Source organism: Mesocricetus auratus, unplaced genomic scaffold (genome assembly GCF_017639785.1).
Source record: "Mesocricetus auratus isolate SY011 unplaced genomic scaffold, BCM_Maur_2.0 Super-Scaffold_100021, whole genome shotgun sequence".
NCBI lineage: Eukaryota > Metazoa > Chordata > Mammalia > Rodentia > Cricetidae > Mesocricetus > Mesocricetus auratus.
In genome coordinates this window covers 4,996,038-5,022,144 of record NW_024429202.1, presented here as the reverse complement: position 1 = coordinate 5,022,144, position 26,107 = coordinate 4,996,038, and the positions used below count along the sequence as shown (strand labels likewise).

General features: G+C 54.2%; 1 protein-coding gene across 3 annotated transcripts in view; it reads left to right on the top strand.

The window, feature by feature from the left end:
• Positions 1–26,107, top strand: part of Lrfn2 (leucine rich repeat and fibronectin type III domain containing 2) — a 160,295-nt gene that overhangs the window by 83,091 nt on the left and 51,097 nt on the right. The gene's annotated exons all lie outside the window — the stretch shown is intronic.

Genomic DNA, 26,107 nt, shown 5'->3' with positions numbered 1-26,107 from the left:
TCACTGACTGACTTACGGCATCATCACATCATCACTGAGAGGATGCTCCATTCCTTGCTGGCCACAGCCGTTGCTTCCTTCTTCTTCCTCATAAACCCTCACTGACTTGTACGTCTCCCAGGAAGTCCTGGGGTGCTTGAGACATGTGGTGTGTGATGTGTGTGTATGGGATATGTGTTAGTGTGGTGTGTGTGTGTGATGTTTGTGTATGGGATATGTGTCGGTGTGTATGTGTGTAATGTGTGTGTGTGGTATGTATGTGTGATTATGTGTGGTGTGTGTGTATGTGTATGTGTATGATGTGTGTGGTGTGTGTGTGTTTGTGTGTAACGTGTGTGTGATGTGTATGTGTGATGTATGTGTGGTGTGTGTATGTGTGGTGTGTGTATGTGTGTGGTGTGTGATGTGTATGTGTGATGTATGTGTGGTGTGTAATGTGTGTATATGGGATATGTGTCGGTGTGTATGTGTGTAATGTATATGTGTGATGTATGTGTGGTGTGTGTGTGTGTGTGTGTGTGTGTGTGTGTGTGTGTGTGCCTTCCTGTATTGACCAGTGGTCTAGTGCCTGGGCAGTGAGTTCTGGGGATCTACCTGCCTCTGCCCCATCAGTGATGAAGTTTGGGTACCTGGCATCGTATGCGGGTACTGGGGATCTGAACTTGAACTCTCACGTTGCCTCTGCACCCACTTTACACCTGATTTACCTCCCAGCCACAGGCACGTTATCGCATGTGCCCTGTTGTCCTGCCTGCAGCAGGCCTCATCTCTCACTCTTCTGCTCACTTGGGAATCCCCGTGGACTCTGTTGCAAGTCCCCACTGGCTTAACTTTCCAACCCAACCCCCGTCATTTGTCTCTGTCTGCACGGTCCCTCCTCCATAACCTGCAATGTAGCCACAGGTCACGGCTGGGGTTAACCTGCGCCAAGAGAACAATCCAGAAGCTCATCCGACCCTCTGCCCATCCCCAGTCTATGAAGAGCCCCAGGGTGCCATCCTCTCCCGTCGTAGAGGAACTCTGCAGTCTTAGGGACCTGCCACGGGGTCTTGTCACCTCCTGAGTTCCCCCGTGCACAGGGATCCCACCAGACCTTTGACACATGAGTTCATGGAGCGTCATGGGGTGACGGTTCCTGGGCTCTGCGTGACTCCTGAGGACACGGCCCACCTGTGTCGATATGCCAGCGCATCTTGCCTTTGTCCCTTTTCTTGGAGCAACCCTCCAACAGTGACTGACTAGGACTCCTATCCTGGTCCTTCTGCCCACACAGGAGTGACGGACGGGTGGATGTTGCTGTCTCTTGTGCTATGCCTAGTCCTACACGTCTCTCAGAGGGCCCCAGAACCTCTGGCTGCCCACCACTGTGGTACACACCTCTGTCTGTGTGTTTCCTTCCCTCCTCACTTCTGCTGTCTTCCCAGCATGAGGGATTGCTTCCCAGGTGTACGCTGTTGAAACTTGTCTCAGGCTGTCCTAGGGACAATTACCCCCCAAACCCTGGCCTGGTGCCTATGATAGCCAAGTACCCTTGCAGCCCAGCTCCCTGGGTTCATCCTGAGTCCTCTCAGGGGCTCGAAGTCTAGCTCCCAGGTAAGCCCCACACTGGGTCTCCCAGCTCTGGCCAGCAGCCTGGCCTTGCCCAACACCTCGAGGTCTTGGACCAGACGCTTCTCCCCTGTCAGGGCCCTGCTGTCAGTGTGACAGGACTGCTTCTTGTGGCTGGCAGTATTGTCCACTGATTCATCTCCTTCTGAGGGAATGGGGCCAGCTGCAGATAGCAAACATATTGAGTAAATTCACAAGGAACCGATGGCTCAGCTCAACATTTTAATGGCGACATTAAGCGTCCCCTCACCATGATAAACATGCTGAACAATGGAAGGGATTATGGCTTCCAGGCTGGCCACTCTGTTGTAGGGGATAATTAATCCTGAGATTTAATCAAAGCCAAAACTGCATACTGTGGGAGGGAAGGGGCTGGTTCCTTCTGTGGTGTCTAGGACAGGTCCCATCTAGGGAATGACTTCATGGTGTCATCTTGTGTGAGTGCACACAGGCCTTCTAGGCCAGACAGTTGACATATGTTTTGCACACTGCAACTTGTCTGGGAGCTACTCCTTTCACAGACAGAGGAGGTGCTGGTTGGACCCTGAGGAGAGGGATGAGGAGTTCTTACCTCTGTCAGTGTCCCTAGCACCCTTGGGTCCTCTTCTGAAGTGTTTACAGCAGCCAACACCTCATGCTGGTTCTGACTGGGTTTCCCTTGAGTTCCTTCATGACTCTTATCCTCCACCAGCTTCTATTCTGTCAGATTGAGGGGTGAGCATGCAGAAAGGGGCCCACACCAGCGACTCCCACCAGGGCACACTTTATAAATGAGACAAAGTTGTCTTCTGGAGGGGAGCTGGTGTTACATATTGTAGCTTGAAGCTCATGGATTTGTCTGGATCCAGAGGAAGAGTGTCCTTAAGGTCTCAGGGAAGGAGTGGAGTCCATGACCCAGACCTTCCTTCCAAGTCTGTTCTGGGAGGGTGTCTTAGAACCGGGAGGCTTATACTGCTCTGGAGAGCACAGATGGGCCATCCCCAGGGCCTCCAGGCCTCCAGTGATTAGCTTCACTGTTGATTTTTATGTGCACTGAAGTTCTGGTGCTGGCTTGCACGTGGAGAGGCTGCAGGGAGACCCTGCTGGAGACGTGGATGTGGCCAGTGAGAGAAATTGCTGCTTCAGCAGTCTACAGCAGAGCAACCAAGAGTAGGGGGAGTCAGGGAGTGAATGAAGAGCTATTGCTCTCCCGAAAGGGAGGGCCAGGGACCTCTGTGGGAGGGAGAGGAGTCAGCAGACTTTATCTCTGGCCTCAACACCCTCTGTCCTGTCAGAGCCACCAACTGCCTTCTTGAAATCCCCCATCTTGATACGTAACTATGGTCTATTCAGTGTTGTATTGGAGGAGGTGCCTGTTCATAATCCCCTTTGGTAAGAAGTGACAATGGGCTAGTCAGCCTCTGCCCTCCAGAACAGGCAGAGGCATGCAAGATTCCCTTCTCCCTCGGGGATGTAAGCCTCCTCCTTTTTGCCTGTTGAAGAAGCCTGTGTTCCTGGCATCAGGAACAGATGGAGCACACACCTTTAATCCCAGCACTCAGAAGGAAGAGGTAGGTAGATTTCTGAAGCTAGCCTGGTCTACAAAGCACGCTGCAGGGCATCCAGGGCTACACAGAGAAAGCATGTCTCAAAAACCAAACACAAAACAGCAACAATAAAGAGCAGACAGAGACAGCCATTCTCTCTGAGTCAGGCTTGGGATGGAATGACTCTGGGGTGACCTTCAACTTGGGCTCAAGGATGCAGTGTGGGATTCTGACGCTTCCAGGTACATTTGGGGTCTGAGGGAAAAGCCTGTCTAAGCCTCATGAAACCTCATGGGAAGAGAGGGAGGGGCCATGCTTCTACCTTTGGGTCCCCAGGGGTCCTGGTCCTTCCCCAGGACGTGGCAGGTATCTCACCACACTGGTGCCTCCCTCATTTCCTGTCGCTCCCTCAGACAGTGGGGCTGGGATGGTGAACCCTGCATAGCATCTGCGGGACGGTTCAGAGGACGCTCAGAGCCCACTCAGCAAGCCTCCCCTGATAGAACTCACTCAGTAAGTGCTTGGTAAACGTGCCCATCACCAGCAGGGCTCTGTGTCCTTATGGAGAGAAGCCTCAGTCAAAGGTCAAGGCGCACGCATGGAGAACAAACCTCTCCTCCCTGCACTCCGCGCCCCACCGCCGTGAGAAGCCCTGTGACCGCAGGAAGCGGATAGTTCTAGGGTAGAGGCAGCCAGCAGCTCCAGGTTCAAGTTCTGAGGGAAAGAGGGGGAGGAGACACTGACTTGCCGAGGCCAGCTGGGTCTGAGGAGGGAAAGCTTTGTCGGGAGGTGAAGGGGTGTGGAATCAGGAAGGCTGGCAGGCGGCGTGGCGTGTGAGTGTCTGGAGTTCACTGGCCAGTGTGCACGGTCCATTCTGGGGAGTGGAGCAGTGTGCCCAGGCGAGCGCAGAAGCAGCGCCTGCCTGCCTCGCAGATCCTTCGTCTCTCAGCCGCTTTGGTGCCCTCTGGGCCTAGGTGAAAGAAGCCGGAATTCCAAAGGCCGGAAGAGAGACCGGGGAAGCATCCCGGACAGCAGCTGCAGCGGGACAGGAGCTGGCGGGCAGAGCGAGCAGCGCTTTGGCAGCCCAGTCATGTCTCTGTGCTCCTGGCAGGCCTGTGCCACACGGGAGCTCATTACTGTCACTTATCTGCCTGGACTTCAGGGCTCTTCTGAAGTCCTGCTTTACCCAGTCGGAGCCATTTCTTTCAGGCCTGGAGGAGCAGGAGAAGGGGCCTGGGTAGAAAGCAGAGCCGCCAGCGATGGAAATGGACAGGGGTGGGGCTGGGGTGGAGCGGAGCCGGACCGGAGAGGGCGTGGGAGGGGTGTGGAGCTGGGATTGTAGAGAACCGGGCGGCGGGTGGAACCGGGGTGAGCCTGGTGGGCAGGGATGGAGTTGGGGTGGGGCCTAGCAGGGGTGGAGTCGGATGGGCATGGCCTGGCGTGGGTGGGGCCTGGGCTGCAGGGAGGGAAGGGAGTGGGAGCAGGCTGCTGAGGCCATTGGAGGGCTTTGAATTCCGAATTCAGAAAAGCTGGCAGGTGTCACCATGGCAACAGCAGAACAGGGATATCTTTGAAAACGAAAAAGGACAAGTTTGATGATTTTATTTGCTGTCTTTACACTCTTCACCGGGAAGGGAAGTGGGGGCCTTGAGGCGCTGGAGGGCGGGCAGGTAGTAACGGTGGACCCCACAGAGAGGATATGAATCAACTGCCAGGCTGGTGGTGACTGCCCCATGTGGTCCCCGGGCCCAACCCCCTCTCCTGACACTACCCCCACAATGGCTTTCCAGAACCTGCTTTGAGGACCTGGGCCATCCAGCGTGGTTCTAGGCAGGTCCTGCCAAATTCCCCAGATCAAAACTTTCACGCCCAAGGCTGCCCGTGTCACCTCTTCCCACCCTGCCTAAAAACGTCCCTGTTTCTATACAGCAAGAGATGCTCACACAGAGGGATCAGGGAAGACAAGTGCAGACCCCCAAAATCGCAGTGTGGCTTCAGCACTCTACAGGTCTCTTAGGCTTGGGCAAGCTGGGCGGTACCCTCATGCCTCAGCTGCCCAGCGACTGGGGAATGATTCAATACACAGCCTTCCCGTGCCTGGGCTGTCGCTCTGGGCATGCGCAGGCCTCAGCTGTGAAGCTGCGGGTAGGCCGCACGGTTTGTGGGGGCAGGGGAGGCTCTGTGGAACCCAGCTGCCATCCCCATCTCCAGCTGCAGGCACAGAGGTGACTCTCAGACTGGGCACCTACAGCAGTGTCACTCGGGAGTCGCGGGGAGCTGGGTAGATGGGATGACACTTTCTCCCAAGGTCTGGTTCTATGAGTGCTCGGCCCCTGCATGCATACCAGAGTCCCTGGGCCTCTGTTTCTGGACAGGGCCTTTGTCCCCAACAAGAAAGCAGACAGTGGTACAGCAAAGGGGCTTCAGTCCCCAGAGAGGGGTGTGCCTGCGGTGATGGGCACCTCCTCCACAGCCTTGAAATCATCCCTGGGGATATTGTTTCAGGCTCTGTCTTAGTTACTGAGAATTTCAGAGTGATTAGTTTTGACAGCTAAGTGCCCAGTCAGCAGCCTGAAAACCCTTTCTATCACAAATGTGACTCCCAGAGAGCACTTCCTGCCCAGCAACCCCATGCAACAGCTGTGTTATCGATAATTCCTAAGCGCAGCTCTGCAGAGGACATTGAAAGGGGAGAACCAGAGTAGGCAAAGAACTCATCCAAGGTCACAGAGCCGCAGGTGAGGGAACTGGCAAATCCACATCCAGGGCCAAGGAACTGTAAAGATGATCCCTGGTGAACCCTCGGCTTTCACTGCTGATCCTGAGTCACCCGTGGCTCGTCGTTTTAGCCTGTGTTTGAGAAAAGAGAATTTAAGGGAAAACAGCTGTACTGCTACTGACAAGGGTAGTGCTGTGGAAAAAGACCCAAAGAGTTCCTGCGCCAGGTATACAACATGCACGGAATCGGCTTTGGACTCAGCCCCGCCCCCCGCCCCCGCCCCCGCCCAGGAGGTCGCCGCACAAAGAGAGCATGCAAGAGAGCATGCCCACATTCAGACTATCAGTTCTTAGGAGGCCTTGAAATTTTCCTAGAAACAGCCCCTAAAATAAAAGTCAAGTTGTATGCCAAATCGGATTCTGCTGCAGCATGGATTTGTGGGGCTGGCAAGTTGCCCATGGTGGAGAGAGAAGGAATGTGGCCCAGGTCCCACCCTCTGTGAGGGGGTGGCCCTGGCACAGCCCACAGCCTTCAAGGCGGACATTAGGTGAAAACTAGAGAGCCGACGGCTCCCTCCTATTAGCTGGCTTTGGTCCCTGCCTTGAGCTGAGTTCGTCTCTGTCCTCAGAAATCTAGGGTCTTTGCCTGGGCTGGCCTGTATCAGTCCTACGCTGCAGGGACCATCTATTCCGGACCAATGTCTTTGGGGCTGCCATTAGAACCAGCAGAACAGCCCCGGTCCGACCCTGAGTGGGTGAGTGTGGGTGAGGGAAGGCCTAGCTACCCAATGATGACATCTGGTCATCCCAGGAGGGCTCCCAGTCAACACTGGAGACCACGGTTTGTTCCAGCATCATCTTAAATAACTCTCCAAAAGCGGGGGTACTGGCAGAAGACATCTATTACCATGTATAGAGGGCTGATTGGAAATATTTTCTCTAACCCTCGAGACACTCTTAAGTGGCACATACTCAAGCTCTCAGACACTCCATGTCGGCAAGTGTCACTAGCCTTCAGAGTGGGTATGGACTCGCCCAGGCCTAGGTCTTTTGTTACACAACTAGAAACCATTTCCCCACCGAGGCCAGGCCATCTGGAGGTAACCAGAAGACATCTAAAAGACAATAGGAGTTCTGAGACCCTAGAATTTGTGGCTGAGCAGAGGCATATTTCTAGAATATTACACGTGGGTCCCAGCAGGTCTTGCTCCAAATGGCTGTGGAAACTAAATTTGGGCTTATGTCCAACCCACCCGGAAGTTCCCTCTGGACCCTGCAACCAGACAGGTGCAGAGAAGAGAGAGGCAGGGGTGAGATGCCGGGGACTCTGAAATCACATCACAAATTCCCCCATTTTACAGATGGCAGCACTGAGGACCAGCGCAGAAAGTGATGTAGCCAGGTCCCTGGGTCTTGACTTAACGACTCTGTACCTTGTAGCTGCTGGGTGGAACCTGGCAGTCCTTTCTCATGGCAGTTCTGGGAGAGAGACCTCCCAGGGTTGTGTGTGTGTGTGTGTGTGGGGGTGAACATTCAGTCTTAGAGTCAGTCTAATTCCCTTAGTCTGTGAACACCTACTGTGTGACCCACCAGAGAGCTAGCACAATGATTGGTTCATTTACAAGAACCGGTGTGGAGCAGTGAGATGACTCAGTGAGGGAATGGAACGCATGGATTACTCCTCTGTGATGCCTTCTAGCTGTGTGGTCACAGGAAAGTGGCTCAACTTCTCTGTTCCTCTGGCCCTACTCGTAGTATAGGTAGTGATGATGCTTTAGGCTCTAGCAAGGTACAAATGAGTTCCACCGAGACACACATCTATCTGCAAGGCGGCCGCTTGGCACGGCAGCAATGCATACTGCCATCATTTACCTCCTAAGATTGTGCTGAGAACTGAAAAAGGGGTCAGCACAGAGTGGCTCAGTGGTCATCCTAGTGGCTGAGCAGAAGGGGGAATCTGCCAGCCACCAGGACACACACGTGTTGCAGGCAGAGCCTGGAGGACCGGACTGGCGCCCAGAACTGTGCAGGGGGATTGAGGTCTCCATACACCTGCTCCTCTCCTGGGACTTTGTCATGAGCCCCAAGTTCTCTCTAATTCCTGCAGAGGGAAGGTGCCCAGGGCTTCACCTGAGTATGTCACATCCTGTGTGCCTGTAAACAGCAACTGGTGGCAATGTCAATTCCCTGGGTTTGGAGATGCATCAGGTCCCAGAGGAAAAGAGGCCCCGTGAGTCACTGCTGTGGTTACTGAGAAACAGGAGCCAGGAGCAGGGAGAGGCTGTCCTGCGTGGGGTGGGGTGGACACAGGCTGCAGGCAGGGATGTCCTGCGTGGGGTGGGGTGAACACAGGCTGCGGGGAGGGATGTCCTGCGTGGGGTGGAGTGGACACAGGCTGCGGGGAGGGATGTCCTGCGTGGGGTGGGTGGGGTGGACACAGGCTGCGGGGAGGGATGTCCTGCGTGGGGTGGAGTGAACACAGGCTGCAGGGAGGGCTGTCCTGCGTGGGGTGGAGTGGACACAGGCTGCGGGGAGGGATGTCCTGCGTGGGGTGGAGTGGACACAGGCTGCAGGGAGGGATGTCCTGCGTGGGGTGGAGTGGACACAGGCTGCGGGGAGGGATGTCCTGCGTGGGGTGGGTGGGGTGGACACAGGCTGCGGGGAGGGATGTCCTGCGTGGGGTGGAGTGGACACAGGCTGCAGGGAGGGATGTCCTGCGTGGGGTGGAGTGGACACAGGCTGCGGGGAGGGATGTCCTGCGTGGGGTGGGGTGGACACAGGCTGCAGGCAGGGATGTCCTGCGTGGGGTGGGGTGAACACAGGCTGCGGGGAGGGATGTCGTGCGTGGGGTGGAGTGGACACAGGCTGCGGGGAGGGATGTCCTGCGTGGGGTGGGTGGGGTGGACACAGGCTGCGGGGAGGGATGTCCTGCGTGGGGTGGAGTGAACACAGGCTGCAGGGAGGGCTGTCCTGCGTGGGGTGGAGTGGACACAGGCTGCGGGGAGGGATGTCCTGCGTGGGGTGGAGTGGACACAGGCTGCGGGGAGGGATGTCCTGCGTGGGGTGGGTGGGGTGGACACAGGCTGCGGGGAGGGATGTCCTGCGTGGGGTGGAGTGAACACAGGCTGCAGGGAGGGCTGTCCTGCGTGGGGTGGGGTGGACACAGGCTGCGGGGAGGGATGTCCTGCGTGGGGTGGAGTGGACACAGGCTGCAGGCAGGGATGTCCTGCGTGGGGTGGGGTGAACACAGGCTGCGGGAGGGATGTCCTGCGTGGGGTGGAGTGGAACACAGGCTGCGGGGAGGGATGTCCTGCGTGGGGTGGGTGGGGTGGACACAGGCTGCGGGGAGGGATGTCCTGCGTGGGGTGGAGTGAACACAGGCTGCAGGGAGGGCTGTCCTGCGTGGGGTGGAGTGGACACAGGCTGCGGGGAGGGATGTCCTGCGTGGGGTGGAGTGGACACAGGCTGCAGGGAGGGATGTCCTGCGTGGGGTGGGTGGAGTGGACACAGGCTGCAGGGAGGGATGTCCTGCGTGGGGTGGGGTGAACACAGGCTGCAGGGAGGGATGTCCTGCGTGGGGTGGAGTGAACACAGGCTGCAGGGAGGGATGTCCTGCGTGGGGTGGGTGGGGTGGACACAGGCTGCGGGGAGGGATGTCCTGCGTGGGGTGGAGTGAACACAGGCTGCAGGGAGGGATGTCCTGCGTGGGGTGGAGTGGACACAGGCTGCAGGGAGGGATGTCCTGCGTGGGGTGGGGTGGGGTGGACACAGGCTGCGGGGAGGGCTGTCCTGCGTGGGGTGGGTGGGGTGGACACAGGCTGCAGGGAGGGATTCCTGCGTGGGGTGGAGTGAACACAGGCTGCGGGGAGGGATGTCCTGCGTGGGGTGGGGTGCACACAGGCTGCAGGCAGGGATGTCCTGCGTGGGGTGGGTGGGGTGGACACAGGCTGCAGGGAGGGATGTCCTGCGTGGGGTGGAGTGAACACAGGCTGCGGGGAGGGATGTCCTGCGTGGGGTGGAGTGGACACAGGCTGCGGGGAGGGATGTCCTGCGTGGGGTGGAGTGAACACAGGCTGCAGGGAGGGATGTCCTGCGTGGGGTGGGTGGAGTGAACACAGGCTGCAGGGAGGGATGTCCTGCGTGGGGTGGGTGAACACAGGCTGCAGGGAGGGATGTCCTGCGTGGGGTGGGGTGGACACAGGCTGCAGGCAGGGATGTCCTGCGTGGGGTGGAGTGGACACAGGCTGCGGGGAGGGATGTCCTGCGTGGGGTGGGTGGGGTGGACACAGGCTGCAGGGAGGGATGTCCTGCGTGGGGTGGAGTGAACACAGGCTGCAGGGAGGGCTGTCCTGCGTGGGGTGGAGTGGACACAGGCTGCGGGGAGGGCTGTCCTGCGTGGGGTGGAGTGGACACAGGCTGCGGGGAGGGATGTCCTGCGTGGGGTGGAGTGAACACAGGCTGCGGGGAGGGATGTCCTGCGTGGGGTGGAGTGAACACAGGCTGCGGGGAGGGCTGTCCTGCGTGGGGTGGAGTGAACACAGGCTGCAGGGAGGGATGTCCTGCGTGGGGTGGGGTGGACACAGGCTGCGGGGAGGGCTGTCCTGCGTGGGGTGGGGTGGACACAGGCTGCGGGGAGGGCTGTCCTGCGTGGGGTGGGTGGGGTGGACACAGGCTGCAGGGAGGGATTCCTGCGTGGGGTGGAGTGAACACAGGCTGCAGGGAGGGATGTCCTGCGTGGGATGGGGTGCACACAGGCTGCAGGCAGGGATGTCCTGCGTGGGGTGGGTGGGGTGGACACAGGCTGCAGGGAGGGATGTCCTGCGTGGGGTGGAGTGAACACAGGCTGCGGGGAGGGATGTCCTGCGTGGGGTGGAGTGGACACAGGCTGCGGGGAGGGATGTCCTGCGTGGGGTGGAGTGAACACAGGCTGCAGGGAGGGATGTCCTGCGTGGGGTGGGTGGAGTGAACACAGGCTGCAGGGAGGGATGTCCTGCGTGGGGTGGGTGAACACAGGCTGCAGGGAGGGATGTCCTGCGTGGGGTGGGGTGGACACAGGCTGCAGGCAGGGATGTCCTGCGTGGGGTGGAGTGGACACAGGCTACGGGGAGGGATGTCCTATGTAGGACGAGACTACAAACTCCCACCTGGTAGCTTGGCCATACTAGGACCACGGCTGCTTCAACAGCCTTACATAGGGAAGCTGGAGGATCCTGGGAAAACACTTCCCATCGTTCCCAAGATTTATTTGGTCCTAGTGCCAGGCTCTCTGCCACAGCCTGAAGTAAGCCACCACGGAACTCAGAAACATCTTCCTCTGGCTGTGTGACCCTGTGAGGCATATCTAACCTTTCTGTGCTTCCAGAAACCAGAGCATAGAGATGACCTTGCTGGAGGCAGGCAGCCAGGCCACATGTCCTCAGAGATTGTCATCAGTTCTAAGAGCCCCTGAGCCCTTGACTCGGGAAAGAAGCCAAAACAAAGCTGTGGGGAGACAGAAAGGGAGCCGCTTTTAATTAGAAAACACCTCACCCTTCTGATGATCAGACTTCTAAAAGAGCCTTTGAGAAAGTACTCAGAGTGCACGAGCTTGAGCAAGCCCGTTCTTGGAAGCCGAGGACTTCCGGCTCCAGCCGGGCATTGGAATTCCAGACATAATGCGCAGCAAGGGAGGGCCGCTGGCCTGTCAGTCAGTCCCCACAGTCAAACAGCATGCATGACTTTAATTAACAAAGAAGGCAAGCGAGCTTCTGGGGAAACTGCTTGGGCCATTTTGTATCAAGGCTGAGATATCCCCAGGGGTCCAGGCTGGGCAGGAAAGAAAGAGAAAGCTGTCCATCATTTGCTTCCTGGAGAGGACAACAGGGTTGGGCTCTGACTTCCTGAGGCCCTGGCTGGTATGGGCTGGATCCTGCCATGGTGTTGGAGAACCAGCCAAGTACTGTGATGCCCAGGGACATGGTGTAGAAAGTGAGCATACTACAGAGAGATGGACAGGAGGACTTCCCTAGAAGCCCTGGGAGGTTTGAGCTGAGGTTTTGAAGGATGTAGACAAGTTTGCCAGGGCTAAAGCAGAGAGCTGCTCCCACTAAGTAAACCACCATTTACAGGGCTCCTGGAGTGCCCAGACCTGAGCCGGATGCAGACATAGATGGGAGAGGCTGCATACGTGTGGGAAGGGCGGGGAAGGGCGGGGAAGGGCGGGGCCCACCCCGGGGCACACAGTGATGCTGGGGAGACACAGGCTCCATGCAAAGGGAAGGTTCCAAAAGATCTAGGTTACCCTAGGAATGTTGAGGGATGTGTCTAGAGAATGAAGAGGCCTGTGGGAGCCCCAGGGCATCCTAGAGACAGCCGTACACGGGGACAGGGAGTCTGTATGTATGTCTCTGTGTGTGACTTGGCTTGAGTATGGGACATAGGGGGATCCAGTCAGTCTGATAAAGATACAGGTGACATGGCTGGACAGTAGGCACCTCTGAAGCCATGCTAAAGCCAAACCTCGGGTTTAAGAAAACATTTGTTTCGGTTGAGCCTGAATCATATTTACCCTTCTACATATGAAATTATGAAATATCATTTTAATACGTTTTTATGGAGAAAGGAGCCGCAGGGAGGCAAGCATCCGGGGCTGGTGAACTCTCAGTGGTGTTTGAAGACTGAACCCATGGCTGAGATGGTGCTTTCCTGGCTGTCCTTCCAGTCCCAACTTTAATTAGCTGCGTGCCCCTGGGCCTTTGTGAACCCTCTTTGATGATCCACTTGCCCTTCTGGGGACCTGGAAGTTAAAAAACCCATCTCTCAGGCTGCTGACCTGGAGCACGGCATCTGTGAAATTGCACAGACACTTGCAGCAGCCATGAGCTTGGGGAAGTGAGACCTTGAAGAGGGTTAGGAGGCTGCTACAAAGGCATGACCAATCTGAGCACCGAAGTCTTCTAAAAGATAAGGTCCTGGCTCCGCCCTCCCATCCCACTTCCTGTTCCTCCCAGCATGTCTTCCTGAAAGAGCAAGAGCAAGCCAGACACATGGTTTCCAAGGCTGCTGGGAGACCCTATGGTCTCAGCATGTAAGAACTTATGTTCCTGTGCCAGAGGCCCCACCCTGTGCCCGAGGCCACGCCCCTGCACCCAAGGCCCTTCCCCCTGTGCCCGAGGCCACGCCCCTGCACCCAAGGCCCCTCCCCCTGTGCCCCTCTGCCTTTCTTGCACTGGGGTAGCATCATGGCAGAGTCAGTATGTGCTCTGTACAAGGTACATTCCTCTGGAACCCCCTCCTCCTGCTCACCCCAGCTGTCCCCGCCCCCAAAGTCATCCCTTCCCTACTTCCAGGGTTCCTCACTTAGTCCCAGATCACACAGGTTCCCTGCAGCACTCCAGGGTCCAGCCTTCATCTCCCAGTTGTGCACTAGTCGGGCTCTGACTTATCCCAGCTGGTCTAATGCTGGTGCCCAGCCTGCAACTGACTGGGCCCTGCCCCAGGCCAGCCCTCCCAGTCCCGGGGCCACAGTGACTCCTACAAGCTCCTCCTGTGTTCAGGATGCACCATGGCTGTCCTCTCAGGACATGACATCTTATGTAGGACAGCTGAAGCAGGGCATTCCCATCTTTCTCCAATACCTGGAAGGGCTCCCAGCATTATCTCCCTCTTTAAAAAGCAGAAGGTAGGGTTTCTGCAGAGTTACTAAGCAACAGCCTTTAAGTGACATTCACCCATACTCTCAGAGCACACGGCCTTATTTAGAATAAGGACCTTGAGATGACATCATTCTGGATTAAGATGGGTCATTAACCTGAGAGTGGCCCTCTAAGAGAGAGACCTAGGGCTGGGAAGTATGTCAGTCCCCAAGTTTAGCCCCCGGAGTCCACATTAAGAGAAAGGGAGAGGGAGAGGGAAAGGGGGCGGAGGGAGGGAGGGAGGTAGTGAGAGAGAGAGAGAGTGTGTGTGTGTGTGTGTGTGTGAGAGAGAGAGAGAGAGAGAGAGAGAGAGAGAGATTTAGAAGAGGAGGAGGAAGATGATGATGGCCTTTCTGTTGCCTGAAGTTACTTAGTCTGGGACAATGTGTCCAGCTGCCATCAGGGAAGGCTCCTACTCCTGACTCCCAGAAGGCACTTGGGTCCTCTCCTTGAGCAGTTCCCTCTCCACTTACCAGGTCCTTTGCTCTATCTGCTTGTGTCTAAGCTGTGTCTCAAACAGCCAGAGACTCAAACCTTCCCTGCATCTGCGCTGCGCCCACTGAGAGTAGCGCAAAACTGGGCTCTTACCTCCTGGTGAATTGAATGAAGAGGGCTTGTGTGCGAGGCCAGCCTCCATGCAGCCAGTCCACATGGCCACTCTTCACCCAGGCCAGTGCCTCGGTTTCCCCACTGCTCAGGTGGGGTGGCGGCAGGGCTTGCGTGGATGCAATGGAAGATGCCCTGGGAGCCGAGCCTGGTATTCTGCGAGCACTGGCGTTTGTGGTTCCCACGTGAGGAACAGGTGTGTCCTGTCACTCCTGTCATGGCTCAGGCGGTTGGGCTGGAATTGAAGCTAGGTCCATGACGTTGATATCTGACACATGCCCCTCCCTTATAGGAGCTTCCTGGGGACACAGGACATCTAAGTCAGGAGGAAGCACTAGCCATTTGGAGGTGCTTTGTGGGCCATCTGGCTTCAGCATGTGGCTGGGGCTGCTTGTCAGTTGTCACCATCACTCTGGGCCATTTCCCAGGGGACAGTGGGGCCTAAAGCCTGGGGAAAGGAGCGCAGGTTTCCTTTTGCGGGGAGAGTGAAGGTGAGCAGGTAGACGCAGAGGTGTGGGATCGGAGCCGGGGTCCGGGGGCAAGGGCGAGCAGATGAGTGCTGTGTGTCTCTGATGGCAGAGGGAGGCCCCCTGTCCCAGGCTGTCACGCTGGTAGTCATTTCCATAACAGCCAGAGGAACAGGTGCCGAAGGAGCTGCAGGTCAGCTTGCAGCACGGAGTGAATGAAGGGCGGGGAGTCCCAGCCAAAGAGCCCCGTTCATGGAAAGCAAAGAGGCAATGAAAATGAACTGTGAGAGACACGCAGTTCAGAACAGTCAGCCTGCTGAAGGAGGAGCCTGGAGGTGGGGTGGTGGCCTCGGTGGGGGTGGGGTGGCCGCCTCAGGTGGGAGCTGCAAGGGAAAAGAGTTGAGAACAATGTGTCAAATGGTGCCCGGGGTGGCGACACACCCCAGCACTGGGAGGACGAAGGATGGCCTGCTGCTTTCTGATGGTGGATCCGGTACTGTTACAGGCACACATCGGATATACGACAGGATATTTCCAAAGGCCATTTGGTGTGTGTGGAGACCGGAGACCAACCTCGGGTGTCACTCCTCAAGTACTGTCCATCTTGTTTTGATGCATGTGCTCGGGAAGGACACCGGGCGCCCTGCTCTGTGGGTCTCCACTTTACTGCTTTAAGACGGCATCTGTCGTTGAACTTGGCGCTGGTCTGGCCAGCAGATTCCCAGCCTTTCTCCACCCCACAATGATGTGCTTACAGGGAGGGACACGCAGTCAAGCCTGGCTCTTACACAGGTGCCGGGGACCTGAGTTCAGGTCCTTGTGCATGTGCTGCAACACTTTACCACAGGTGCCGGGGACATGAGTTCAGGTCCTTGTGCATGTGCTGCAACACTTTACCACAGGTGCCGGGGACATGAGTTCAGGTCCTTGTGCATGTGCTGCAACACTTTACCAGCTGAGCAACTGCCCAGCTCACACCTGCCTTTTCAGCACGGGGTCTCTCTTTGGCCTGGAGTTCTCCAAGTAGCCTAGGCTAGCTGGCCACTGAACCCCAGGGATGTAGCAGTCTCTGCCTCCCTAGTGATGGCATTAGGAGTGGGCGGGACCGCCATAATGCCTGGTTTCTTCAATTGGATCTGGGGATTGGACTCAGGCCCTCATGATCATGTAGAAGGCATTTTACAGACAAACTCATCTCCCTAGCCCCTCGTTTTCAGGCTAGAAGTGACCCCAGGGGTCCCTCTGCTTCCTCTACCCCCTAGGTCTCCCAGTTCTGTAGCTCTCAGCTCAGAGACTTCAGACACAGAGTCTGCCTGTGGGGATTCGACAGGCTCCAACAAGCAGTGTTTTGTTCTTATGTTGAGAGAACAAATCTGAGGTTCCCAGTTTTGTAAAACCCCGCCCAGTGTGGCCCTGCATGGATGTAATTGACTGGCTGTTTTGACCTAGAGAGATCCTTCCCTCCCTGGGGAGGAAATCATCCCACCCTGGAGAGGAAGGGAGAAGTCGGGATGGTGCCCAGCTGAGGAGGGCCTAGGAGAGATAAAGGAAGGATGGGAGTCTTCGTAACCTTGCCCTGGTTTCCTGCCTCCTGTAGAATTCTGCAGGCCTCAGGGTGCAGCCTCCATGCATACAGGGCATCTGTTGGCAACCATACAATACCAGCTAGTGCCACTCCATGGTGGAGTCTATCCTTCTGTAGAGGGGACGTCAAGGCATGTGACTCATTGAGTAACCGTGACCCAATGCTGTGCTTTTACCTCTGTCCCAGCCTTTAAGAGCACTTGCTGCTCTCTCAGGGATCCTAGCTGCTGGACTGGCTACAGGTCTCAGATGTAGCCTAGGCAAGCCCTGACAGCCAGGGGCCACCTGGGGCAACAGAGGAGGGGATCAATGAGAACATGGTGCTGTCTACTTCTGGTGAGGAACTGGGGATTCTTGAGGTATAGAGACAGATTCATATGACAAATCTCTGAGCCCCTCTGCTGGGCACAGAGTGCTTTCTTAGACAGAATTTATAGCAGAAGGGTGATTGGAGGAGACAAGAAGCATTCTGGGCCAGTAGACTTACGGTGGGTAGGGTCTTGCAAGATAGAGAACTATTGTATGGTGAGTCCACTTTATCCTATGCCGTTGTCACATAATGTGTCACTGACTTGTGACAGGTACACACTGGAGTTTCTGAGGTGAGGGTTTGGTGGTCGGGGGTTGAGTGCTCACAGCTGGCCTCCTCCCTCAGATCAGGGGATGCTGATAGCGGGAACTAAGTCTCTTCCATCATAGTAGGAGAGGGCTGTCCTCACCTGGAGGGGCAATCCCACGGAGGAGAAGAATCCTTGCAGGTAATGCTGTGTTGTGAGCAAGGATGCTGAGAGGTCAATCCGGGACCTGTGCGGTAGGAGAGGAACTAGGTAGGAGGAGCTAAGGGACCCGTGAGTCAGCACTGGGTTCTATTGCTGTGATGAGCACACACATTTCACCGTGTCTGAAAGCAGTTCTGAGGGGAGAGGTTTACTTCATCTTTCGGCTTGTAGTCTGCATCATCCAGGGAAGCCAGGGCAGGAGCTTAAGGGCAGGAGGCAGAAAATGGTGCAGAGGGCATAGAGGAATGCTGCTGCCTACTGGCTTGTTCTTTATGATTTGCTCGACTTGCATTCTTATACAGATCAGAGCCCCCTGGCCTGGCATAGCACTACCCACAATAGGCCGGGTCCTCCCTCATCAATTATTAATCAAACAAATGCCACACAGGCTTGTCCATAGGCCAATCTGGGGGCATATTTTCAATTGAATAACTCTATGTCACACACACACACACACACACACACACACACACACACACCAGGACAACTGGCCCCTTGTCTATTTGATGTACCGACACATCACTATTAAACCATAGCCTTTCCTTGTCAATTCCAAATATATCAATCTCAATATTTCAATATAAAACACAGCATCTAAGAATGGTCCATGAAACAATGGGCCATTGCTCCAGGTGGAGTGGAGGACACCAGAGAGACACCTGGGTAAGAGATTACAGAATAGTCAGGAGCATGGAAAGGGTATGCTAACTGCTTGGCTGGAAAGCCAGTCTTATGACTGTAGGTGCCAGTGTCTTAGGACACTAGCACCTACAGAAGATGCTCAAACCATTCTTCATCCCATGAGAGCCACTGAGGGTTTGAGCCAGTTCATGTTGGTGACTGGAATCTGTCTACGATGTACAATGGGTTTCAGCGGCAAAGCAGTAGAAGCAGAAAACATCATCATGAACCATTGCAGTGGTCCAGGAGAGAAATGGTTGCTTCTACACGAGGATGCCATGGAGATATCTCCCTGGATCCCAAAGCCACCTCTAGTTACAGATTCAGTGCAATCATATTTTTTTTACAAGAAAGTGTGATTGAAGAGACAGAACATCCAAGTTGGATGACAGAAGTTTGTTTTCATTTTAAATAAAAGCCCAGAGAAGTCCAGGCTTCTCTCTTATTGCCCAAATGGACAGGTCCTGCATCTTCAAACTCACCCCGGGGTCCAAGACATTTCATTCCTACCCATCACATTCACACTCCAGCCGTCGGTCAGGATGAAGACAGAAACTGCCCATCTCTGAAGCTCAGTGCTGTCACCTGTGAGAACAGAGGTAGGGTTGATGTGAGCAGTGGACAGACATACTCGTCCAAGCTCCCAGTTCCCACACTGTGTTCACCTTCAACTGCCCACAAGCCAGGAGTGTTTCCGCAGGGTTAAGTAAAACAGGCAGTGGGAGACAGAGTTACAATGGGATACTCAAGCTTCCCCCCTCCTCAGTGCCTCTGCAGGAGCTAACTGCAGGCAAAGGCAGGAAGGGACCCTGCAGCCCCGCCCGACAGCGCGGAGGGGAGCCTTGGATTGCTTGCAAACTTCACAGTCCTGTCCACCACTCTCACAGCCTCCTTTCCACCATTCTGCTCTTTGTCCAGGCTTCAGCTCTGGTGTGAAGCCTGAGTTAACATGGATACACAGGCCAGTCCTTTCCAGAGTTTTCTTTTCAGCTGTTTCTCTCTTCAATAGCAAATGAGAGCATCACTCCTTGACTTTACCCCAGGTGCCCTGAGTTTTTTAGAGTAATTACTGCTCTTTCAATAAATGGTGAGGTTTTAGTTTCACCGGGGCATGCATAAATCACATGCTTTGCATTTTCTCTGCCGTAATCAATACTGTGACAGAATTAAGAGGTCCCAGCAAGACTGGAGTTCTTACCTAAGCTATTAAAAAAACCAACCGGCATGCCTACAGATGGGACCTCCACTAATGTGTTCCTGCAGGACTGAACACTGTATCATTCTGCAGTGTGTCTAGTTTTCTCTAGTCCCTTCAAGGTGGTGATGAGTGGAGTGTGTTTATGGAGGGGTGCCCCTCTATCCTTGATGCTACAGGTGGAGCTCTGGCTTCCCTTCATTTCAACCTTAGATATAGTCATGCGCACCATCTATTGTTTAAGACTCATTTTCATTCCCTTTATTTAGTGTGTGTGTGTGTGTGTGTGTGTGTGTGTGTGTGTGTGCTTGCCTCATGGAGTCCAATTCATGAGATCCCCTGGAGCTGACTGGCGGCCTGGGAACCAAAGCTGGGTCCTCTTCAAGAGCAGCCAGTGCTCCTCTCCACCAAGTCATCTCCCCGGAGCTGTCTCTTCTGCTCTGTTTACCCCTTTAGTGCCGTTGCCGACTTTCTCTTATTCTAAAAAGGAAGCTCCAGTTTTGTTGATGTGGTGCATGGCTTATTTTATTTACCAGATGTATCTTAAAGTCTTCAACACTGCCTGGCATGTGAGAGAAGTTTTAGAAATTAAAAGACAGACAGACACGCACGCACACACGCACACACGCACACACCAGGCGTGTATGAGCTTTATACTTGGGACATCCACACCTCTGTGCTTTGAGGGCCTTTGTTTGCAGCACCCCCTCTGCACGATTCAACTCGTTGCGGCCACACATAGATGAAGTAAATGCTACGTTGCAATGATGGAAACCATTTGCCTTTCATTCTTTCCTTCAGTAGCCATCCCTCTCCCCAGCTTTCCCACAGACCCAGCTGGCTAGGAGGATGGAGACCAGACATCTATTCTCTGCCTTCATCTCTTTAGCATATGGCCAGTTTTAACAAGAGCGTTTAGCAGTTGTCACATGAACATGTCAGTGCCGACACGGTCCCTCAGCAGCTGGGGGCTCGTGAAGCCCCCTCTTTTTTCTGCATTGATCCATCAGAGAGGTCTTGCAGGGGGGTATTCTCTGGGCCCGCTCATTCACTTCCTCTGCCACCCAAGCTCTCTGGATGGGGTTATCCTGCCAAACAGACCCTCTCCCGCGCAGGCCTCTCCTATGGTAATGCTCCCGCTATGAAGCAAGACAATTAGAGGTAATTGGGACAATCAGCATTTATTATGGCAATTTGTGCTTCCGAGGAACCTGCCACCCGGTTTGGGAATCCATCCAGCTGTCATTCCCACATACAATTCAGAACCCACAGATTTGCCTCTCCTGGGCTCACAGGAGGGCCGAGGACAGGACCAATCTCACCCACCAATCAGAGACGGGTATGCAAATCAGGGCCCGGAACTCAGAAAGGTATCTCCTCTGTTACTGGGGCCTGGGCAGGAGGCCTGGGGCGGTGGCCAGCCCCTGGTGACTGATTTTTCGCTACATTAACCAGATGTTTGACTTAATTGACAGAAACGTTTCCATCGTTTCAGTTGAGTGGCTCAAAGCTTAGGCCTGCTGTTGGTGGAGCCTCAGCAAAGAAGCCTCTCGGAGGAGGCATCGCGTGCCAGCCCGCACGGGGCTGGGGAACAGGTGTCTCCTGTTGGAACTCACCTTCTCTGGTGCAGCACACCCTTGAACCCCGCCATGTCTCTGGTGCACGCAGGCAGTCTCACACACAGCAGATAGAATTGTCGGCTCTTGCCTGTGGCTTGCCAAGTCTGAATATCTGCTGTACTGGTTGTTAGCTGGGTGACCAACTAATTGTTTTTTCTCACCACTGTGCTAGAATATCAGACACACTATCTGGTGGTTTCAGAGGTAAGGGTCCATTGTGGTGGGCGTGGCGTGACTGTTGGAGCAGTTCCTGAGGTATCACCTGGCGTGTAAGAGAGGCATTGCTGTCCATCAGAAGCTGATGTAGACGGGAACCAGAGGGGCTTATAGCCTTCACGACCCAGCCTCACTGGCCTGCTTCTGCCATCTAGGCAGCATTTCTAAAAGTCCCATGCTCTCCCAAAACACAGCCAGCGAGTGTGCAAACATCTGAGTCCTTCAGACCTCCTCACGACAGGAAAGTGACTTGAGTTGACTTAAGGATCAGATGAGCTGATGAGCTGATTTCCCTAACAGAACACGGAAGAATCATACGTGTTCTCCTTTAAAGTTCCTCTTTCCAGGGCTGCGGGTCCCCATGGTGGTTCTTCGCCCACCCATGTGCGAGGCTGCAAGTGTCAGCTGTTGGGGCGGTGGGCAAAGGCACTTGCCCCCAAGCCTGAGGACGTGAGTTCAATTCCTGGAATTGGTGGAAGGAGAAAGACAGCTCCCGCAAGTTGTTCATCAGGCTGCACGTAGTCATTCAGCCCCAGGTCCCTTCTGTCTTGTGGTTCAGCTGTACCCGTGGGCGATGTGCTCATCTGCATATTTGAAGCTGGTTGCTGGTACCCACTGCGGCCGTCACACTCACGAGAACTGGGAAGGGAAGCTCTCACTGGGGATTTCTCTAAGCACGGGATGGGGAAGATAGACATGCTTGCACTGGCTGCTTCCCTTCACCTTTGGAGAAGGCAAAGGTTTTGCCTCCGGCTGCTCCGAACCATCACTGACCTCTAGCTGGGACCAAAAGCCCAATGTGCACACGCTGCACCGTGCACACCCTGTGGGAAGTTCTGCAGAGAGCACCAAGGCAGGCAGGCTGCTGTCCACCGAGGTCTCAAGGCTTTGCTTCTTCTGAGTAGGGCCTCTTTTATGAGCAGGTCCACAGTCCAGCTCTCCCTGCCCCTCACAGGGAGAGTCATCGCTGTTGGTAAATAGGATGAGTGCCTTGCTAGGTATTCTCCATGGGGACAAGTCACCCAGCCGCCTCCCCCAATCCATATAAGTGTACAAAGCTGTTTTCTACACGTTAGTGCACTCCGTGTGTCTACACTGAGATGAAGGGAGGCAGCTTCTCTCCACAATTACAAAAACACAGATTCAGTGAGGTGAGGTGAGGGCTGAATTACAGTGGTGACTGAGGTGAGGTGAGGTGGCTCAGCGGGTAAAGGTGCTCTATATCAACCTGATGACCCCAGTTCCACTCCTGGGACCGACCCTGATGACCCCAGTTCCACTCCTGGGACCAACCCTGATGACCCCAGTTCCACTCCTGGGACCGACCAACGTGCTGAAAGGAGCAGTGGCTTCCCCAGGCTGACCTCTGACCTCTGTGTGTGCTCACTTGTCCGCAAATAAAATAAATTAGCAAAGCTTTTAATAAACACACTGAAAGGGCGATCCTTCTCTACAAACCTCAGACGGAATGCAATGAGCTCCTGTCTCCTCCTGCCTTCTATTCCTCTCTCCACCCAGCGTATCACCCGTCTCCACCCCCCTAGAGCTGAGATTAAAAGTGTGTGATCCCAAGTGCTGGGATCAAAGGTGTGAGCTCTGTTTCTCTTTTAGACTGATTCAATCTTGTGTAGCCCAGGGACAGAGATCCATTTCTGCCTCCCAAGAGCTGGCATTAAAGGTGTGGTCACCACTGCCTCGCCTCTGAGGTTAACTAGTGGCTTAGCTCCTCACTCTGGTCTTCAGGCAAGCTTTATTTTGTTAGATCACAAACAAAATATCACCACATTCAGCAGCCCTCAGTCTTAATATTCAGCACAGTAAAAGCACCTCACCTGTGTGAGCCTGGACGAGGATACCATCCTCAATGTGGTCCTCAACATCCCACGCTCACAATGGCTGCAATTCCCCATGGCTGCAACTTCTGGGGGGCATGGTCCCCTTGGCACTCATGGGGGGGGAGCCCAGACTTTTACAGATGACTGTGACAAATATTCTTACAGGCAGCATAAAGCCTGCAAGAGCACGCCTTTAATCCTAGCACTCGGGAGGCAGAAGCAGGCAAATCAATGTGAGTTTGAGGCCAGTTGATCTACAAGAGTGAGTTCCAGGACAGCCTCCAAAGCCACAGAGAAACCCTGTCTCGAAAAACCAAAAAAAAAAAAAAAAAAAAAAAAGAAAGCCTGCAAGATGTCTGGAAACATTGTGGGAGAGAGAGCTGGTAACATGTGAGGACCAGCACAGGCCGTCAGCACAACCTGTGGCTACTCATGGCCCCTTAAGCTTTTCCAGGGAATGTTCTCATCTCTGGTCCAGCCTGAGCCCAGATAAGGTAGAGTCTCTCCTCCCTTCTCACAGTAGTGTCTCCTACCTACGTATGCGACTGGCTTGACAGTTGTTTTGAGGAGAAAGGCTAATCCTAGATGCAGAACCTCCCTGTGGGTTGCTGAGCTGTTTTCCAGAGTAGACAGCTTACCTGTATTTCAAAGGCTCATATCTGCATAATTAGGATGCCTCCTTTGGGTTAGGACTCTGAGAAAAACTTCTGAAAACTCTCTCTCTCTCTTTCTCTCTTTCTCTCTCTCTCTCTCTCTCTCTCTCTCTCTCTCTCTCTCTCTCTCTCTCTCTCTCTCTCTCTCTCTCTCTCTCCTGGTTAGGAGACAGGAATGTACCACTGCCACTGTCCATTCATAGCTCTGTATGGTGATGTCACTCAGTGAGCAGACATTGGGACTGAGGGCGAGGCAGGTAGGTTCCAGTAGGGGAAGAGGAAGAGGAGGAGGCAGAGGAAGAAGAGGAGGAAGAGTATGTGGGGAAGGATAACTTATGGTGGACGCTTTGGGTGACAACAGCTCCATCCTCCACTCAGAATTCAAAGAGTTATACAGTTCACCTGTTCCTGGTTGGAGCTCAGCTTGTATGGGGTTTGAGGGAAAGCCACTCTCCCAGAATTACCCTGTGAGGCAAGCTCTGGTGACCACGTGTTACTTTCGCATTGTTGTGACCAAAGCACCGGAGAGAAATACCCTAAAGAAGGAGGTTTGTTGTGACTCACTGTTTCAAGGGTTTGGACCCCGCTTGGTGGGGAAGGCGTACCTGGGAGGCTCCACCCATGGTCAGTTACACATGACCCTGGTGTCTACTCCCCTTCTCTGCTTCCTGTCAGCCACCTCAAGTCTCATCCACTGTCAAAGACCCACCCTTGAGCGCCAGACTTCCCCCATCCAGGCTCTGCCTCCTATAGGCTTTGCAGCCTTCAGAATAGCGCCACAAGCTAAGGACCAGACACGCAACACTTGAGTCTGTGTGGGACATTTCCGATTCAATCCAGAAGGACACAGAAAGACGGCTTTTGTTCTCTTATTTCTGTATCTTCCTGGTCTGGTTCTCACACAGCCTTTAATAACTGTGTAACCATGGAGAGCCCTCGATGATCTGTTTTCATTTTGTTTAGTTGTGAAATGAACAGAAAATATTAACTGTTCCCTTAGGGTTCCTGGAGAATTAACCAAGCCAACAGATGCAGCAGCTTTGATAAACTCTAAGGGGCCCCAAACAAAGGTGGCACTCTTGTCATTGCCATGGCTGTTTTGAGCCCTCATCACACGCCTTGTGAGCACAGGAGACAATGCTCTTAGCCCTTGGAAGTTCTCAAAGCAGCAGAGTGAAGCTAGTTCCCATCTAGGAACCAGTTTTACCTGGTTCCAAGTTTCTCCACGGCTCGCTCCCCGCTGCCCCACCCTAGGCTGCTTCTGACTTCCTTTCTGTCTGAAAATGAACTCACGTAGTTGGGTTTTCACTGCTGCGTAACAAATCACCACAAACTTAACACATGTGAGCAAAGCAGATTTATTACCGCCAAGTTATGGCGGAGCTTCTGTTTTACTCAGGACCTAGTGGCTGAAACAGGGCGTCTCATTTGGAAGCTCCGCCAGAAAGTACCCAGTTCTGAGTTTCCCAGAGTGCTGTGGGGGGTTTAGTTCCTTGAGACTAATTCCATTAGTTTCTTAACACCTTGAGACTACCCCTAGCCCCTACAGTACAGTCATCTCCTTGGCAGGCCAGACGGCCTCTTCACCACCAACAGGAGACATTCCTCTCACACTTCCTATTTTCCCAGCCAGAGGAAGGGCAGAGCTTCTGCAAGGCCCCTCTGACAAGGTCAGGTCTCTCAGGCAGTATCTGCTTTGATTAGCAGTCAGTTGGTGAAGGACCTCCACTGATAGCCTAGTATCTGTAGTATAAGTGAGTCACAGGAGTGTTGGTTCATTCCAGTCATCTGTCTGCATACACGCTACAGAACAGGATTGTCCACAGGGTAGACAATCTGAGAAATGGACCTGACATTCTGGAGGTCTGCATTTTGGTTCCTCTTCTCTCAGATGAGTCAGCTCAGTACAACTTAATTAATTTTGTATTGCTGTAACCAAAAAAACCGGAGAGGACAACTTAAAGAAAAGTAAATTATCATGACTCATGCTTAGATTTTAACCCAGCATTTATGGCTCTGTTGATTCTGGGCCCATTTTGAAGCTGACCATCATGGCGGTCAGAGTGTGTGGAAAAGAAGGCTGTTCACCTCATTCAGGAGAAGAAACCAAGAGGAGGAATGAGCTGAAAACCAGGCCTAACTTTCGGAGTTGTGGTACGTTTTTGCTTTTTTTTTTTTTTTTTTTTTTTTTTTTGGTTTTTACGAGACAGGGTTTCTCTGTATTGTTTTGGAGGTTATCGGTCCAGCCTGGCCTCGAACTCACAGAGATCTGCCTGCCTCTGCCTCCCGAGTGCTGGGATTAAAGGCATGCGCCACCACCACCCGGCCGTCGTGGTACATTTTAGGACAGAAAGATGATGGTGAGGGGAAGGAAGGCAGAACAGAATGGGAATCCACGCAGGGTGACACTTCACTGTGATGGTCTCTATCCGGTGACAAGCCCCTTACCCAGTGCATCTGCTCATCCACCCTGAATTTGGATGCGGGGGGGGGAGGCTCTGGAAAACCCAAATATTGAAAGGAAGCCTGCTGGAGCCTGTCTCCCTGAGGGCCTCTGGTGTTAATTATGCTTTCCCTGCAGTGACAAAGTGCCTGAAACAATTTTAAGATGGATAGTTTATTATGACTTAGTTTCAGACTTAGTGTATTATGGTGGGACAGTTGTGAGGCAGCCAAGAGAGAAAGAGGGGTTTGACAGGATGGCTCAGTAGGTAGAGGCACCTGCTACCAAGGCCTGGAACCCACATGGTAGAAGAGACCTGATTTGCACACGTTGTCCTCTGACTGTTACATATGCCCCCATGGTGTATCCACACACACACATACACAACTCTCACACACACAAGATTCAGAAAGAAAGAGGGCAGAGATGGAGAACGGGGATAGCCTTCAGAGTTGTACCCTTGATGGTTTATTTACTTGAAATAGAACCCTCATACCACTTTCT